General features: G+C 39.9%; 1 protein-coding gene and 1 pseudogene across 9 annotated transcripts in view; both read left to right on the top strand.

Annotated features, from left to right (window-relative positions):
* The window catches only part of NBAS (NBAS subunit of NRZ tethering complex), a 325,229-nt gene that overhangs the window by 280,668 nt on the left and 25,031 nt on the right, over nucleotides 1-19,530 (top strand). The window lies entirely within an intron of this gene.
* Nucleotides 3,467-11,780, top strand: LOC145544477 (large ribosomal subunit protein eL14-like; annotated as a pseudogene).

Below are 19,530 nucleotides of genomic sequence, written 5' to 3'. Positions count from 1 at the left end.
GGCATAGATGTTGGAAGTGGGCGTCTTTTCAGCAGACCCAAAGGTTCTCGTAGCATTCCTGAGGTTAAGCAACAAACTAGGTCACGTTATTTTCGCCAAGTGGAACCTTAGGTTCCGTCTCATCCTGAAACAAATGAACGCTCTTACTTTTATGCATTTTTCTGACAGACCCTCCATTTTTCAAGTTCTCACCCTTTTTTCAATTTTCTCTTCCTTGATGGCCGGAGCCTGGCAGGACAGTGAAGCCTGTTTCTCTCAAGCCTCACTTCATGTCACGTCAGATCTGTGCCCCAGAAATATTATGAAACAGCGTGGAAACCAGGAAAGGGGGAGAATACCCATTTCTTCTATCATGTTGAAACACTAGAACATGCACTCTTATATTTGGCTTTAAACACTTCAGAAGTCATATAAGTATATCCACTGCTTTTATGCTTTCCTCAATGTTCCAGTTATATTCATAGAACAAGTGGCAACTTTTATATGACTTGGGTCTCCACCCTCCCTCTACCATTGTTTACAATCTCGGAGAAGATTCTTGCACTATGAGCCTTGGCTGCTTGGTGTGTGAAATGGAGCCTTGAACCAGAGGAGACAGAGGATGCCTTGTTCACCTCTGTCATTTCTTTGACACGTGTTACACCGTTGTTTTCATCCCCATGTCCCAAACACCTAGAAGACCCCAAACTGTTGTTTGCACGGGCTCTCGTTTTCTTTAATTTTTCCCTATCTCCTTCTCCATCCTCAAAGGTAATATTAAGGAGAAAGATGGATTCTTACAGAGCAAAGATAAGAACAGACAATGACACTGCAATGTTCAATTACCAGAAAATGTGGGGCTGCTACCTTCACTGTGGCTGGTAATCCTCTTAGGCAGACTTTGCATACATCAAAGAGGGGCTTAATATTTAATTATCCTCGAGGTGCCCAAAGTAGTGGCCCCACAAATCAACGTGTTGCCAGGAAACCAGCCAGCTCCTGCAAAATTCAACACACAAGTCTGTATCGCCTGCTACCTCACTGGTTCTCAGAGAGACAGCAATTTCTACTTTTCTAATGATTAGTTAACAGAATTAAAAATTCAGAGGCCCTCAGTTTTCAACAGCATGAGAGGCCTTCCTTTCCACCCCAGAAATGTGCCCCAGCGTGGAGGGCAACGGGGAGGCAGAAGGAGGGGAGGGAGAAACATAACAGGGGGAGGGGAGAATGGACTGTGTTAATTCTCTTGGTACAATTTGTCTGAGTTTTTCAGGTTTTGTAATTTTCTAGTTAACTGGTGCATGAAAAATATGGGTCAAAATACTGATGTTTCCTTAAAAAATTCCATATCCCATCACCTCATTTTTTTCTCTGGTTTTATGTAAAAAAAAAAAAAAAAAATTCACCTAAAAAAAGAACATTGTAAAGTTTCAGTCTAAATTTGTGGTTATAAGTGATCAACAGAAAAATGAGTTTAAGACAATTTTCAACCTTATTAAAAATTCATGTATACATGGAAGGACATATTAGTCCTTCTGATCAGAGGCCAACTTGGTGACATTTGCCAAAACATAAACAAAATACTCATTTTTTTGTCAGAGCTCAGACAAAGATAAATAGGAAGGAAGAGTTATGTGTGCAAAAGTTTATTTAGTTCCTTACAAAAGATTTACTGTTACCTTAAATGTGTTCAAAGCTAGGACTCATTTTCATAAATAATTCTCTTAATCAAACATAGGATATTATTTGATGTTAAAAATATGTGTTCATATAAATGTATCTCTAAGAGGCGTGAAATCACAAATTCCTAGAACTAGAAAACATGTTTGAAAGCACCCCTGTTCAAGAGTCATATTTTATAGAGAAGGATGTGGATGTCCAGAAATGAAGTTAACGTCCTCAGATTTTAGCATAAAGGTCATCATTTCCAAAATGACTACATCCAGTCACAACCTATTTTATGAGATTTTTTTTTCTCTTCTAATCACTTACCACTATCTGCTAATTTTCTCCTGCTTATCTGTCTGTCTATTATGTGATGTCTTTCTTCTTCCATTAGAATACAAATTCCATGAGAACAGGGAACCTACAGACAGTAAATATTTGTTGAATTAATGAATATTAAATTTTAAAAGCCGTGTCCAAGGTCACCTTTAAAGTGTCAAGGCCAGGACTCCTAACATTCAGTCCAATGTTCTTGCCATGAATGATGATTAGACCATGCTGCTGCACCTTTATATGCAAATAAAATGATCTGCTTGCAATAATGGAAGTGTTTCCTTGCAGAGTGATCTGGTGCTTTTAGATTGAAACTATTTTGTATTAAGTTGCCATATTTTGCTGACAATGATTTCTGATCAGCTAGTTGCTTCTCATTTGGAAGCAAACAAATCCTAAGCATGTTTGTCCAAATATGAGTGAGAGATCGATGTGCCCTTTTCCCTAAAATGACTAAAGTTGAGCAAGCATCCGTATTACGGGGTTCTGCAGATGTTTGGAGACCTTGAGAAGGTCCTTCCTTGTGAATAGTGGGTTCTTTCTCTTAATTTCACCCCCTGGTCACTGGCATCCTTGGGGAAGAAGAAGGGACTGTGGAATGTCTCCTAAAGTGCACGTCACTGCATCTCAGCTTTAAAACGACCTTGCAAAGTAGTTACCATTTGCTCCGGTTTATATGAAATCCCGTAGCTTAGAAGATGAGGTCACATGACCTGCCCAGCTTGGGAGCAGTAGAGCCTTGTGATCCAGAAGCCTGTATACTACTCTTCTTCCCATTTGCCAGGGGGCTACATCGAGCAGTAACATTGGTGTTGTGTTTTGTTGTTACTAGGTTGTCCGTTTCTCTCCCCACTGTCACTCTATGTGGATAGAATGTGATTAGGTGTGAAGAATCAGGAGTTTGATTCAGAGAACAGAAAGCATTGCTTCATCTTTTTAGCGTTTTTCACTCTCTCAGTACACCGCATTGTGTATGTTAATTGCTGCTAGCTAAAATTCTGAAAAATGCCATGACTACTAACTGTTGTTTGAACCGAACATCATGTGAAATATTTATCGGAGAGTCTCCAAACATAGATTATGCACCATTCACTGTGCTACACTCTGGAGATCGAGAGACAAAGCAAGTAGTATGAAAAGCATTTAGGCTCTTCACCGTGTAGACCTGCTTTCCAGTCCCAGCTTCATCACTCAGTAGCTCTGTGGCCTTAGAACAGTTACTGACCTCTTACAACCTCAATTTCCCCGTGCGTAGAATGGGAGTAATAGATAAATGCTGTGAGAGTTAAATGAATCATTCACGCAAAGCTCCTACTCCAGTCTAGGTAGATAGATCCTGTTGGTGTGAGGGCTCCAGTCCGGTGGAGAACATAGATTTGTAGACAAAGCTAATACCCTAAGTGCATGGGTGCTATAATAGAAGTGAGTGGGGCTCGGGAGGGCAGGTCGCTGTCCTGTCTGGGGGCAGGAAGACTGCTCTAAGAAGAGGATGCTTGACCTGAACTCAGCACAGCTGGCTGTATGGTCCGGAGACAAGAGGTGCATACTCAATGACTGCTTGGGGACAGAGGTGAGACACGAGCCTGGTGCCCCTCCAATTTTTGCTGAAGTTACCAGGGAGGAAGTGATGCTCTGTAATTAGCTGGGAAACACAGGAGAAATCCAGTGGATTATGGAGAAAGAAAATTATGGAGAACTTATGGAGAAAGACCCCAAGTTCAGGGCTATGTCAGTAGTATGTTTTAATTCTTAACAGCACTTTCTTTTCTGAGATGGGGGTGAGATAGGGCAGCCTGTTTATCCTTTCACACAGGCAGACTGTCCTCATAGCCTCATGTGGGTCTGAGTTCACCAGCAACCACTTCCTGGGAAGTAGACTTGAGTTAAGTAATCACGACTGGATGGGGATGGCTTTGATTCCGTCTCAGGGCAGCCTTCTCCTGGGGTCAGCTCAGGTCTCAGTTGGCCTAATTTGTAGTGGGACAGTTTACAGCCAAGTGTCCTTTGCTTAGAGGCGTGATGGCCTGAGTGGTAGTGCCTAATGGGTTTCGCCACTGTTGTCTCTTCATCCTTCCAGTGGCTTAGAACAAAAAGTGGAAGGAAAAGGCAGGAAAATACAAGTGTTTGAATATTGGAGGGTGGTAGGGATATGAGGTCGCTGGACATAACTTCTGTTATTTTTTTTGACTTTTCATTGACTTACTGAAAAAATTATGTAAATTTTACAAAAATATTACATACTTTTCATGCAGCTTCACCAAATATTACCATCTCAGATGACCACAGCTAACACTGATGCAATACCTTGTCTAATTTGCACATCATTCAGAGTTTGTCAGCCGTCCCACTGATGTGTTTTTCTGGTCCACATCCCGTGCAGGTCACACATTGCACTTACTGCCATGTCTCCTTAGTGTTCTGTAATCTAAAACGGTTTCTCATTCTTTTTTTCCCCCTTTTATGACCTTGACATTTTTAAAAACACTGGACAATTATTTTGTGAAAGGTCACTAAATTTGACTTTGTCTGAGTTTTGTTCATGTATTCAAGTTGTGCATTTTTGGTGAGAATACTGCAGAAGTGACGTTGGATCTTTCCCAGTACATTATCTTAGGAGATATATGGTACTTCTGTGTTCTTTTACCAATAGTGTTCATTTGCATCGCTTGATTGAGGTGGTGTCAGCCATGTTTCTTCTCTGTGAAATTATCTTTTTCCCTTTGGGATTAATAAATGTCATGTGGTAAGGTACTTTGAGATTGTGTAAACACTTTCTCATCACAATTTTCACCAGTTAATTTTAGCACACATTGATCATTATTGCCTGAGTTAATGATCACTGTGGTATTTCCCAAATGGTATTTTTTTATCATTTGTTCTCCTCTTATACTATTTATTCATTTATTTATTTATATCACTACAAGCTCAAGGATTCTCATTTTGTTCTATGGTTGTAATCTATTACTATCACTGTTTTTATTTTTTGCTCCAGTTATCTCAGTTTTAGCCACTGGGAACCTTTCAGGTTTTCTCCTGGATCATTTTAACTTGTGCCCATCCCATCACTTTTTGAACACAAATGTTTGAAACCCTCTTACACTTTGCCTACTCACATCCAGATTCAGTCACTGACTTTTTTTTTTTTAATAAAGAATAGTATTTAGAAGCCAAGACTTGAGTACTAGGTATAGTCATTGATTTGGTGGTATTATAGCTTTTAGATGCTCTAAGGGAACAGAGCACATGTAAGCCTACATCTATTTTTATATCTATTTGTATTCATTTTTAAGACCATGAATTTGTGTTGATACTTCCAGTGCCAGTCCAATTTATTCTAGTCTTCTCTTTTTCCTTATTTACAAACTCCTTTCTCTGTCAGTGAGAAACTTGACTCTCCTTATCCATAGTACATTTATTTGTTTAATCCCAGGAACAGATAAAGTAGTATGGAAGTTCCAACCAACTTATCAGATAGAATATTTGTGTAGAGCTCTTTTTGTCTTTAGCCTTAGAGTTAAAAAGTACTTCATCTTTTTTCAAGATTGCGTGTCTCTCTTTTTCTCTTTTTCACACATACACACACACCACCTCCAGTGTGATTAGCTTATTCACTTATAGTACTGATAGATTAATTTTATTTCTGTTTGCATGGTTTTCCCCATTCTTATTTATTTCAAATATGGATATACCTTTTGAATATGTGAGACATTTACATGGAATGTGAGAGGTCATTCTTTGGAATTTGGTGGGTTTTTTTCTTTTTCACTTACGATATTTTGAGGTTTAGACATTCCTGACCTGTAATTATACTGAATATACCAGTTTTATGTAGTTTTATTCTTGTTCTTTTTGTTTTGGAGAATATATGGGCATTCTACATATAGAATATCTAGAAGCCCACATAACTCAGTGGCCACCATTTTCTTCTATGCATAACCCTCTGAATAGTTTCTAGCTGTAATAAAAAATAGATTCAAAATAAAAGCTCTGAATGTTCTAGCAGAAGTCTGTTTTTACTTAAGTTGAGAAGATGCTTATGTACTATCAGTTTTCATGTTTTATAGGGACATCTGTGAATTGACCATTAGGCTTTGTATGTGTATTTTATCACTGAAACCTCATAATAACCTTTTAATGGAGGTTTATTATAATTCCATTCAACACATGAGCAAATAAGCACAGAGTAGTTAAAGAGTCTTTACAGTATCTTTGCTAAAACATAGCAGGATGATGTATTATTATTCATTATTATGTATTAGGTATTCATTATTATGAACTACCAATACTGTAGCCACCAAAATAGCTCTGTGTTAACTTAGTGTTAGATACCTATTCAGGTGTGTGTCTCTCTCTATATATTGTCCTGTATTATGTTATATATTGTGCTATATTATTCTCAACGTATCCTGATAGGTTAGGTACTATTATTATTTTATTTTTACAAATGAAAACACCAAGTCTTGGTGGGATATTTTCACCTGGTCACAGAGCTATTAAGTGAAAGGGCCAGTATTCCATCTGAGTCTGAGTGATATACTACAGCGAAAGCATATCTGGCTCCATGAATTAGTCTGTTACTACTTTATCAACTTTAACTAAAAAGCAAAGTCTGGCCTTAAAAATTTCGCTTGTATAGCAGTTCTTTAAAGTAAGCATGTACTTCTAGAGGCTCATACGGAGTGATTGATTATTTGTCCTAGAGAAAAAATTTATAAGGCAAAATCTTTCTTGTTATTTTAAAACAAAGTATTTTCCCCTCTCATATGTCTCATTTGAAAGATGCAGTCATTAAATATTATATTTAGCCACATGAAAATATGTATTATGTGTTGAAGTTGCAACAGCACTTATGGAGAGGGACCATGGAATGCTTTACTGTGTCATTTCTACCTTTAGAGATACAGTAAAATCAGCAGGCTGGAGAACATGGCTGGTGAGTGCAGTCACCAGATTCTTCTGTATATTTATGTGTTTGCGCACCCCACATACAACTCTAAGCATCTGAAAAACCCTTGGGAACTTAATTCTTTCATTGGGTTCCCTCCCCATCCTAAGGATATGTTTGCCACACACTAGGAGGGACTTTTTAATGGCAATTGAGGACCCTTTGTTGAGCAGTTTACAAAAAAGACACTCATTTCCCTGATACACCTTTGGAGAGAAGCAGAGGCTAAATGTGTGCGCCCATCAGCAGAGGCAAAGGTAGGAAATAAATCAGCGTCTCGCTTGTTTATTGCTGATCAGGACACGCTTCCTGTAGTAGATACTCTTCCCTCCACGTGGGTTCAGGAATGTTGTCTGAACCCTCAGGCTGTCTCAGCAACACATTTTGCCTTTATTACAAACAGTACAAGATATAGTAGTTACGAAATATTCTCTATAGCTGCATCTATTCTATAGTTCTCTGCCATAGAAATGAGAAAATTGACTAGAAGATAGCTATCCTACTTTCAGTATTTCAACTTTAGTCTTATTTCCACAATTTTATATTTTCTATTAATAAAACATAAATACTCAGAAATAGGCATAATCACGATTAATGTGATTTATATTCTTTTATCTAATAATAATTATCAATTACAATAATTAATGGATTTCCCTGGTGACTCAGACGGTAAAGAATCTGCCCATAGTGCAGGAGACCTGGGTTCAATCCCTGGGTCGAGAAGATCCCCTGGTGAAGGGAACAGCTACCCACTGCAGTATTCTTTCCTGAAGAATTCCATGGACAGAGGAGCCTGGCAGGCTACAGTCCATGAGGTCACATAGACTTGGACATGACTGAGCGACTGTCACTTTCACTTTCACTATAATTGATGGTAATGATACTGTTTATCGAGTACTTGGACTTCCCTGGTGACTCATATTGTAAAGCCTCTGCCTACAATGCAGGAGACCTGGGTTCAATCCCTGAGTCAGGAAGATCTCCTGGAGAAGGAAATGGCAACCCACTCCAGTATTCTTGCCTGGGAAATCCCATGGACAGAGGAGCCTGGTAGGCTGCAATCCATGGGTCACAAAGAGTCGGACGTGACTGAGCGACTTCACTTTCTTTCTTTCTTCATTGAGTACTTACTGTGTACCAGACATTGGTCTAAGTACTGCTTAGATTAGTGGGAGGTAGTCTGACAGTTTATGACTAAATTCAAGAGCTCGTTCAACAGCCTGTGACCTTATGGTTTTCTGAATATTTGACTTCCCTTCCGCAGAGAAGCACATTCGATCCAATGGACACAACAGGTAGTGTTAGCCACCCGGAATCTTACAAAAGGAGTAGTTGTTAATCCCAAACTCCTAATTTGGAATTAACATATACATCGGAGGAGGCAATGGCACCCCACTCCAGTACTCTTGCCTGGAAAATCCCATGGATGGAGGAGCCTGGTAGGCTACAGTCCATGGGGTCGCTAAGAGTCAGACACGACTGAGCAACTTCACTTTTACTTTTCTCGTTCATGCACTGGAGAAGGAAATGGCAACCCACTCCAGTATTCTTGCCTGGAGAATCCCAGGGACAGAGGAGCCTGGTGGGCTGCCGTCTATGGGGTCGCACAGAGTCGGACACGACTGAAGCGACTTAGCAGCAGCAACTACCATATATAAAGTAGGTAACCAACAAGGACCTGTTGTATAGCACAGGGAACTCTGCTCAATATTCTGTAATAACCTATGTGGGAAAAGAATCTGAAGAAGAATAGATACACGTACATATATAACTGAATCACTTTGCTGTACACTTGAAACTAACATAGCATTGTAAATCAGTACTTCAATACTGATTTTTAAAAAATGGAATAAACTTAAAAGTAGTAGGTGTAACAGACAGGAATCTAGTCTTCTAGAAGTCGTTTCTGTCACCTTTTCATATTTCTACATATCTGTTGAAGTAGGGATTTTTTTGTTTGTTTGTTTATTTGTTTTGTATTTTGAAGCCCTGTGTACACATCCGGTCCGGTCTGACTTTCCTCTGTTCCTGAGAGGACTTGCACAGGGCCTTGGATGTCATCATATGAGCCTTTTAGAACCAGTCTAGCAGCTCATAAACTTACATGGAAGATGGTATACAGTGATGAATAAGCCTACTATCAATAATAATCCTCTACATGTTGCTAATTTTTTCTGTTGATAAAGTACTTTCATAAGCATTAATACCTATTTCATATTCACAAATATCTGAAGATTAAGCTGCTACTGTTGCCTACAGGAGGGTGCAGATTTCAGGAGAGGTGTCTCAGTTTAAGATAGTCACGTTCACCTTCAAGCAGCCACAGAGAAATTGAAAGTTAAAGCTGTTCTCATCTGAGAATAAGTGGCTCAGTCCACTTTTTCAAGGACAGTGACTCCATGTCTGATAAGGAAGCTGCAGCTACTTGACAAATGACTTAGCACAAGGGCTCAAGTCACCCAATTCAATGAAGAGAGAAACATCACTTTCAGAGACAAAAGGAAAAGAGGTAATCTTATGTTTGAGTCACACTTGAATTTTACCCTTTAAAATCCGGTGCTGTTTGATTGGTGGTGTCAGTATGGAGTTGTCACCAACTCCACAATGCCTGTAAAATTGTGGACATTTTCACCCTCTGCCCACAGGGGAAGGGACAGAGGTGTTAAAAGAAATATATGTCACTTTTGTTTTCACTGGAGTAAAAAAGACAGAATGAAACTAAGTGTAGGAAAAAAATAGCAATTTTCTCAATTTTATTTTTACTGTTCTATGCAGAGCGTGCTTAAGAATCATTCCAAATACATTAATGGTTGCACAAATAAGCAAAATTTTAAAAAGAGATAAAAGTTAACCCAAGATTCCATTATCCTAAAATAGCCATATTTCTTCACGTACTTTTTCTGTCCTGCCTAATCTGTAGGTGTAATTCCTGTTAGAAGAAATCATAGCACACATTTCTGCTTTTTTATATCCACCATATTATGTAGGTGATAATACGAATAATGCCTGCTGTCTATTGTGTGCCTACCATGTGCCAGCCTCTTGCTGGCTCTCTTATCCATATCCTTTTATTTGGTATTCACAACCATCATAGACATACGTATCTCCATTTTATGGAAGAGATCATTAAGCCTCAGAAAGGTCCGGGAATGCCTCCAAAATAAACATTTTTCTGTGTTACTTTGACTTTACCAGCACTATTTTAAAAGCTGATCATTTAGTTGAATTTCCCTTTATTATTTCTTTTAGAGTCTCCTTATGTAGTTATGAAGTCGTTACGAAGTTCTTATGAAGTATATTGGAGTATTTGATAGCCACCTACAGTTTTTCCTCGCTATTAACGTAGGTTCTATAGTCATATCATATTGCAGCTATTTGGTCACTGAAGTCAGTTCTCTGTACTTACACTTTTATGAAATATATTTAGATACTAGGAATATGTATTTCAATACAGACTGCAGTACTTCCCAGAAAAGAGAAAATCTGATTGTTTCATAGGTCCACATTCATACTCAGCCAGGGGCCTTATTTTTAGTGAGTTTTAATCCCCATGATACTGATATAAATTATGTGCTCTCACAGCCACTGCAAGCCACTGAGATGTGTTTGCTTTACTTTTGTTGTCTTGGAGTAATACTTCCCCTCCTGATTTTTACATAATTCTTAAAATACTATTTCAGCTATACTTTCTCCCCTTCTTCTGGAATTCTGATGAGAAATAAACTTCCCTGGGATGTGTTCAGCTTCTAGGTCAGGACTCAGGAAACACTGGGTCTGAGTGGCTTCCTTCTGTTGATGTCGTTCCTCCAGTCCTGGGGTTCCAAACTAGTTTGCTTTCTTTTTATCATCTCTCTTTTGGTGTCTCTTTAAGTATTTTCGTGGTTATTAGTTGTGCTTAGCAGAGAAGATGAGGGAAAAATGGGTCAAAGCCATTTTGTCCAGGCTGGAAGTTTCTTGCACATTTCTCTTTTATATTTCTTTATACAAAAATTTATTTTGCATTATAGTTATCAGAATTTATTTTTAAAGCCTTAATAGGGCATTATGAAGAAGATAAACATGTTATTTTGGTAAGTTATGATAAATTTAGGTAGTTTACTATGTGGACATAAATCCTAGATTAATATATATATCAAAATATGCCAGGCTGGGTGAATCACAAGCTGGAATCAAGATTGCTGGAAGAGAGTATCGCTGGCGCAGGCTCCATGTCTGTCCCCTATGCCGCTCCAGCTTTGCCTGGGCCGGGGGCCGGAGGCGAGCAGCGGCGCTCAGTGGAACTTAGGTGTTCAGGCACTTCCTAGAGGTTGGCCGGGTGGCCTACATCTCCTTTGGGCCTCATGCCGGGAAGCTGATCGCGATTGTAGATGTTATTGATCAGAACAGGGCTTTGGTGGATGGACCTTGCACTCAAGTAAGGAGACAAGCTATGCCTTTCAGATGTATGCAGCTCACTGACTTCATCCTCAAGTTCCCGCACAGTGCCTGCCAGAAGTATGTCTGGAAAGCCTGGGAGAAGGCAGATATCAATGCAAAGTGGGCAGCCACAAGATGGGCCAAGAAGATTGAAGCCAGAGAAAAGAAAGCCAAGATGACAGATTTTGATCGTTACAAAGTCATGAAGGCAAGGAGCATGAGGAACAGACTAATCAAGATTGAAGTTAAGAAACTTCAAAAGGCAGTTCTCCTGAAAGCTTCTCCCAAGAAAGCCCTTGCTGCTAAGGGGGCAGCTGCAGCAGCTGCTGCCACTGCCAAGGTTCCTGCCTAGAAAGCTGCAGGCCAGAAGGCAGCACCTCCTCCTAAAACTCAGAAGGGTCAAAAAGCACCTGCTCCTAAGGCATCTGGCAAGAAAGCATGAGTGCATAAGAGGCTATTCAAATCAGAATAAAGATTCTTTTTGACATGCTGGCAAATTAAAAAAAAAAAAAAGATTGCTGGAAGAAATATCAACAACCTCAGACATGCAGATGATACCACTCTAATGGCCAAAAGTGAAAAGGAACTAAAGAGCCTTCTGATGAGGGTGAAAAAGGAGAGTGAAAAAGCTGGCATAAACTCAACATTCAGAAAATGAAGATCGTGGGCATCTGGTCACTTCAGTTCAATTCAGTCACTCAGTTGTGTCTGACTTTTTGTGACCCCATGGACTGCAGCACGTCAGGCTTCCCTGTCCATCACCAACTCCCGGAGCTTACTCAAACTCGTATCCATTGAGTCGGTGATGCTATCCAACTGTCTCATCCTCTGTAGTCCCCTTCTCCTCCTGCCCTCAATCTCTCACAGCATCAGGGTCTTTTCCAGTGAGTCAGCTCTTCGCATCAGGTGGCCAAAGTATTAGAGTTCCAGCTTCAGCATCAGTCCTTCCAACGAATATTCAGGACTGATCTCCTTTAGGATGGATTGATTGGATCTCCTTGCAGTCCAAGGGACTCTCAAGAGTCTTCTTCAACACCACAGTTCAAAAGCATCAATTCTTTGGTGCTCAGCTTTCTTTATAAATCTCCCATCCATACGTGACTACTGGAAAAACCATAGCTTTGACTAGACGGACCTTTGTTGGCCAAGTAATGTCTCTGGTTTTTAATATGCTGTCTAGGTTGGTCAGAACTTTTCTTTGAAGAAGCAAGCATCTTGTAATTTCATGGCTGCAGTCACCATCTGCAGTAATTTTGGAGCCCAAAAAGATAAAGCTTGTCACCGTTTCTACTGTTTACCCATCTATTGACCATGAAGTGATGGGACCAGATGCCATGATCTTAGTTTTCTGAATGTTGAGCTTTAAGCCAACTTTTTCACTCTCCTCTTTCACTTTCATCAAGAGGCTCTCTAGTTCTTCTTTACTTTCTGCCATAAGGGTGGTGTCATCTGCATATCTGAGGTTATTGATATTTCTCCCGGCAATCTTGATTCCAGCTTGTGTTTCTTCCAGCCCAGCGTTTCTCATGATGTACTCTGCATATAAGTTAAATAAGGAGGGTGACAATATACAACCTTGACGTACTCCTTTCCCGATTTGGAACTGGTTGGTTTTTCCATGCCCAGTTCTAACTGTTGCTTCTTTACCTGCATACAAATTTCTCAGGAGGCAGGTCAGGTGGTCTGGTATTCCCATCTCTTTAAGAGTTTTCCACAGTTTCTATAAGATCATGGAATCTGGTCACGTCACTTCATGGCTAATTGAAGGGGAAAAAGTGCAAACAGTTACAGATTTTATTTTCTTGGGCTCTAAAATCACTGTGGATGGTGACTGCAGCCCTGAAATTAAAAGATGCTTGCTCCTTGGATGGAAAGCTATGACAAACCTAGACAGCATATTAAAAATCAAAGACATCTTTGCCAACAGCTATTATTTTTCCAGTAGTCATGTGTGGATGTGAGAGTTGGACCATAAAGAAGGCTGAGCACTAGAGAATTGATGCTTTTGAACTGTGGTGCTGAAGAAGGCTCTTGAGAGTCCCTTGGACTGCACAGAGATAAAACCAGTCAATCCTAAAGGAAATAAACTCTGAATATTCATTGGAAGCACTAATGCTGAAGTTCTAATACTTTGGCCACCTGATGCAAAGAGCCAACTCATTAGAAAAGACCCTGATCCTGGGAAATATTGAGGGCAAGAGAAGGGGGTGACAGAGGGATGTTATGGTTGGAGGGCAACAATGGACGTGAGTTTGAGCAAATGCCAGAAGATAGTGAAAGACAAGGAAGCCTGGTGTGCTGCAGTCCATGGGGTTGCTAAGAGTCAGACACAACTTAGCAACTAAACAATGATTATCCAACAAAGTATGTTCTTTATCATATCTTAAGAAAACATGTGTTCCAGTCCAGTTTTAGTCCCATATTATTCTCATATAAGGTAAAGCTTTTGTAGCTACAGTGATCAAATTTAAAACTACTTTCTTAAGAGTTGAATAATAACAATTTGGCATCCTTTATGATAATCAGGGAGTATGCAAGTGTGCGTACACAAAATGGGTGATTTGTTAAGTTGCTGTATTTTTCACATTTATATTTTAGACATGGGTTTCAATGCTCTGAGAAACAAGTTACTAATAATTGAAATTATTTTACCCTTAAAATGTCTGTGTTCACGTGAGGAAGGCATTATACAAAGAAACCTATTACCACACACATTTTTAAAAATGGAAACTAATATTTGCACACTAGTATAAAAGCAAACATAGAAAGGTCTAATTTATAGTTTCTTTTCTCTTTCCTTCCTTTATGATACAGTTCATGCTCTAGATATTTATAACCTATTACAATTTCTAAAAAGAAATCAATCTAAATGATATTGAAAACATGAATCATTTTTTCCTAATCTCTTCATTTTCTTGGTATGACTCTGCATTTCGTGTAAAGGAGAACCATCTTGTTATTAATTATACTGCACTTAATTTTAGAAACTGGAATATTGGCACTGCTGTGAGATTTATCATTCAATTGTTTTAAAATATTTTTTAAGCACAAAAGCTTCTCTACAAATAAACTCAAGATAATAAATCAGAAGGAAGAGGGCAGCATTTACCGACCCTTTTCCCTGCTGCAGACCTCCAGGCATCTACTTAGAGCTTCTGAGACAATGAGGATTTTTGGACCCTATTTTTCAGACTTAGAAAATGGACAAAACAAGGGACCTTACAGGAATCATGCAGCTAACCACAAGGCAGCATCGGTTGAAACATAATGTCAATAAACGTGCCACCTCTGGTATTTTTTAGTGATTTCCTTTTTGGTGGGATCTTTTTATTAAAAAAAAACAACAAAAGAACAGCTGAAAATTTATGATAATCCATGAATATTTAATATCATTCTATGTTGCAATATCTTATAAAATATAATCATTCATTTATTTGTATGTCTGCTCATTCATTCATTCACTTTAATCAGTTGTTCATTTTGTCACTCAGTCCTGTCAGACTCTTTGCAATCCCAGGTACTGCAGCACACCAGCCTCCCTGTCCATCACCATCTCCCTGAGCTTGCTCAAACTTATGTCCATCAAGTCAGTGATGCCATCCAACCATCTCATCCTCTATTGACCCCTTCTCCTCCTGCCTTCAATCATTCCCAGCATCAGGGTCTTTTCTAATGAGTCAGCTCTTCACATGAGGTGGCCAAAGTATTGGAGCTTCAGCTTCAGCATCAATCCTTCCAGTGAATAATCAGGGTTGATTTCCTTTAGGATTGTCTGGTTTGATCTCCTTGCAGTCTAAGGGATTTTCAAGAGTCTTATCCAATACCCCAGTTCAAAAGCATCAATTCTTCATGTCTCAGCCTCCTTTATGGTCCAGCTCTCACATCCATGCATGACTACTGGAAAAACCTTAGCTTTGACTAGATGCACCTGTGTTGGCAAAGTAATGTCTTTAGTTTTTAATATGCTGTCTAGGTTGGTCAGAGCTCTTCTTTGAAGGAGCAAGGATCTTTTAATTTCATGGCTGCAGTCACCATTGACAGTGATTTTGGAGCCCAAGAAAATAGTCTCTCACTGTTTCCATTGTTTCCCCATCTATTGGCCATGAAGTGATGGGACCAGATGCCATGGTTTTAGTTTTTTGAATGTTGTTGAGTTTTAAGCCAGCTTTTTCACTCTCCTCTTTCACTTTCATCAAGAGGCTCTCTAGTTCCTCTTTGCTTTCTGCCATAAGGGTGGTGTCATCTGCATATCTGAGATTATTGATATTTCTCCCGGAAGTCTTGATTCCAGCTTGTGTTTCATCCAGTCCAGCATTTCGCATGATGTACTCTGTGTATAAGTTAAATAAGCAGGGTGACAATATACAACCTTGATATACTCCTTTCCCAGTTTTGATCCAGTCCGCTGTTCCATGTCTGGTTCTAACTGTTGCTACTTGATCTGCATACAGGTTTCTCAGGAGGCAGGCCAGGTGGTCTGGTATTCCCATCCTCTTTCAGAATTTTCCACAGTTTGTTGTGATCCACACAATCAAAGCCCCTAGTGTAGTCCGTGTAGCAGAAGTAGATGTTTTTCTGGAATTCTCTTGCTGTCTCTATGATCCAACGGATGTTGGCAATTTGATCTCTTGTTCCTCTACCATTTGTAAATCCAGCTTGAACATCTGGAAGTTCTTGGTTCACATACTGTTGAAGCCTCATTTGGAGAATTTTGAGCATTACTTTGCTAGCATGTGACATTAGTGCAATTGTCCAGTAGTTTGAATATTCGCACTGCCTTTCTTTGGGATTGGAATGAAAACTGACCTTTTTCAGTCCTGTGGCTATTGCTGAGTTTTCCAAATTTACTGGCAGATTGAGTGCAACACTTGAACAGCATCATTTTTAAGGATTTTAAATAGCTCAGCTGGAATTCCATCACTTCCACTAGCTTTGTTCGTAGTGATGCTAAAGCCCACATGAATTCGCACTCCAAAATGTCTGACTCTAGACGAGTGATCACATCATATGGTTATCTGGGTCATTAAAATATTTTTTGTATAGTTTTTCTGTGAATTCTTGCTGCCTCTTCTTAGTATCTTCTGCTTCTGTTAGGTCCATACCGTTTCTGTCCTTTATTGTGCCCATCTTTGCATGAAATGTTCCCTTGGTATCTCTGATTTTCTTGAAGAGATCTGTAGTCTTTCCCATTCTATTATTTTCCTCTATTTCTTTGCATTGATCACTGAGGAAGGCTTTCCTATCTCCCCTTGTTATTCGTTGGAACTCTGCCTTCAAATGGGTATATCTTTCCTTTTCCCCTTTACTTTTCACTTAATCAGTACTGTTCATTTACTCTCTATCAGGCATTATTTTAAGTAGTGGGGATAAACGAGCGAACAAATGTTTCTGTTTTCTCAAACAAGTATGTTATATATCACAAACTTGTAAGTGCTAAGAAGGAATCTAAAGCGAGGGAGGGAAATGGGGTGGAGGAACGCTAGTTTAGCAGGGGCAGTTATGCAGTGCGTTCCCTGATAAGGTGACATTTGAGAGATTTGAAGAAAAGGAATGAGCCATGCAGGTGTTGAAGCAAGAATGTGCCAGGCAGTGGAAGGAGATCGAAGTTCCCGAGGTGGAAGCAGGCACGGTGAATACGCAGAGCACCCACGAGGCCCCGAGGCTGGAGACGAGTTGCAGGTGGTGAGGTCAGGTAATGACAAACAGATGCTTTGACTTTGAGAGGATTTTTTTAAAAACACTTCTTTATAAATAGGCAAGAAAATGTTGCCAAAATCCCAATTAGACCACTAATTTAAATAATTCAAAGCTTCTCTAGCTTACCAAGTCCTCTAGTTTCAGAACATCCTGATCTGAGCATAATTATATATTGGCTCTGCCACTCGCTAGCTATGTTACCAAGACAGACAAGCCTGCTTCTTCATCTGTAAATCGAGGTTAGTAATACCTGTGCTGTTCTCCATACAAGACTGTTATAAGGATCAACTGACTAACTGTATTATAAAATTATTTCAGAAACTAGAGGAAGTTTGGGGGTTATTAGTCGTTATTCCGTGCAAGAATGACATGGGGCTTTAAGTCTGGTATTGAAGGATCTGACTGGTTACTGTGTCAAGACTGTCCATAGTAATCAGCAGTAATTACATGATAAATATTAACTTTTGTGAAAATTTAGAATTCATAGTGTAACTTTTTCAGGTAGCTGCTCAGGATCAGAGCTGGGATGACCATCAAATGTTTTGGGAACATGCATTAGTACAGAGAGTTTAGCAAATACAGAGGTAAATATAGAGGCAAGGTATCATCATCTTGAGTCTTACATACCCAAATACAGAGGATGTGTGTTAAGAGAGACTAGGAAACAGGAGAACCAGCCTTTGGCTTTCTTTATATTTAAAACTGCTTTCTAGCTTAAAGGAGCAAGTATTTTCTTCACAGAGGTGTTGGAGATATGCTGCTGCTGCTGCTGCTGCTGCTGCTAAGTCACTTCAGCCCTGTCCAACTCTGTGCGACCCCATAGACGGCAGCCCACCAGGCTCTGCCGTCCCTGGGATTCTCCAGGCAAGAATACTGGAGTGGGTTGCCATTTCCTTCTCCAGTGCATGAAAGGGAAAAGTGAAAGTGAAGTGGCTCAGTTGTGTCCGACTCTTAGCGACCCCATGGACTGTAGCCTACCAGGCTCCTCTGTCCGTGGGATTTTCTAGGCAAGAGTACTGGAGTGGGGTGCCATTGCCTTCTCCGATTGGAGGTATGAGGACTACCTTAATGTAAAAGAAGTATTATTAGGTTATTCAATGGGAGGAAAAATTAGTTTTTAATTGACAGACTTCTTTAGAAATGGAGCTGTGAATAAAAGATATTTTATCAATACTTTGATTTCTAGCAAAAAAATTCCTTGTCATATATGCTTTGTGTGTGCTTAGTTGCTCAGTCATGTGACAAGGCTTCTCTGTCCATGGGATTTTTTAGGCAAGAATACTGGAGTGGATTGCCATGCCCTTCTGCAGGGGATCTTCCCAACCCAGGGATTGAACCCCTGTCTCCTGCGCTTCCCACGTTGCCAGGTGGAGTCTTTACAACTGAACCACCTGTAAAGCCCCAAATGTACTTTAATAAAATCTTGAATTTTCAATTACAGAAATATTCTAGACAGTATGAAGCAATGGCAGGATAATTTATTGGCTGACATTGAGTATGATGAACTGCTATAATCTCACATTATAAGTAGTGGGGATGAACTGTAGTTTTTTTTTTTCTCTGCATTTTTTTTTTAATTTATTTATTTTAGTTGGGGGCTAATTACTTTACAATATTGTAATAGTTTTTGCCATACATTGACATGAATCAGCCATGGGTTTACATGTGTTCCCCTTCCTGGACCCCCCACCCACCTCCCTCCCCATCCCATCCCTCTGGGTCATCCCATTGCCCCGGCCCTGAGCCCTTGTCTCATGCATCGAACAAGGAATGGTGTTCTGTTTCACATATGATAATATACATGTTTCAATGCTATTCTCCCAGAACGTCCCACCCTCACCTTCTCCCTCAGAGTCCATAAAATTGTTCCATGCATCTGTGTCTCTTATTCTGTCTCGCATATAGGGTTATCGTTACCATCTTTCAAATTCCATATATATGCATTAGTGTACTGTATTGTTGTTTTTCTTTCTGGCTTACTTCACTCTGTATAATGGGCTCCAGTTTCATCCATCTCAGTAGAACCGATTCAAATGTATTTTTTTTAATGGCTGAGTAATATTCCATTGTGTATATGTACCACAGCTTCCTTATCCATTCGTCTGCTGATGGACATCTAGGTTGCTTCCATGTCCTGGCTATTGTAAACAGTGCTGCGATGAACATTGGGGTACACGCGTCTCTTTCAATTCTGGTTTCCTCGGTGTATATGCCCAGCAGTGGGATTGCTGGGTCATGCTGCTACTGCTAAGTCGCTTCAGTCGTGTCCGACTCTGTGCAACCCCATAGACGGCAGCCACCGGGCTCCGACGTCCCTGGGATTCTCCAGGCAAGAATACTGGAGTGGGTTGCCATTTCCTTCTCCAGTGCATGAAAGGGAAAAGTGAAAGTGAAGTCGCTCAGTCGTGTCCGACTCTTAGCGACCCCATGGACTGTGGCCTACCAGGCTCCTCCATCCATGGGATTTTCCAGGCAAGAGTACTGGAGTGGGGTGC

The sequence above is a fragment of the Giraffa tippelskirchi genome, chromosome 4 (genome assembly GCF_054371585.1).
Source record: "Giraffa tippelskirchi isolate mGirTip1 chromosome 4, T2T-mGirTip1v1.2.pri, whole genome shotgun sequence".
Classification (NCBI taxonomy): Eukaryota; Metazoa; Chordata; class Mammalia; order Artiodactyla; family Giraffidae; genus Giraffa; species Giraffa tippelskirchi.
The sequence above is the reverse complement of the archived record's forward strand: the minus strand, read 5'-3'. Positions and strand labels throughout refer to the sequence as shown.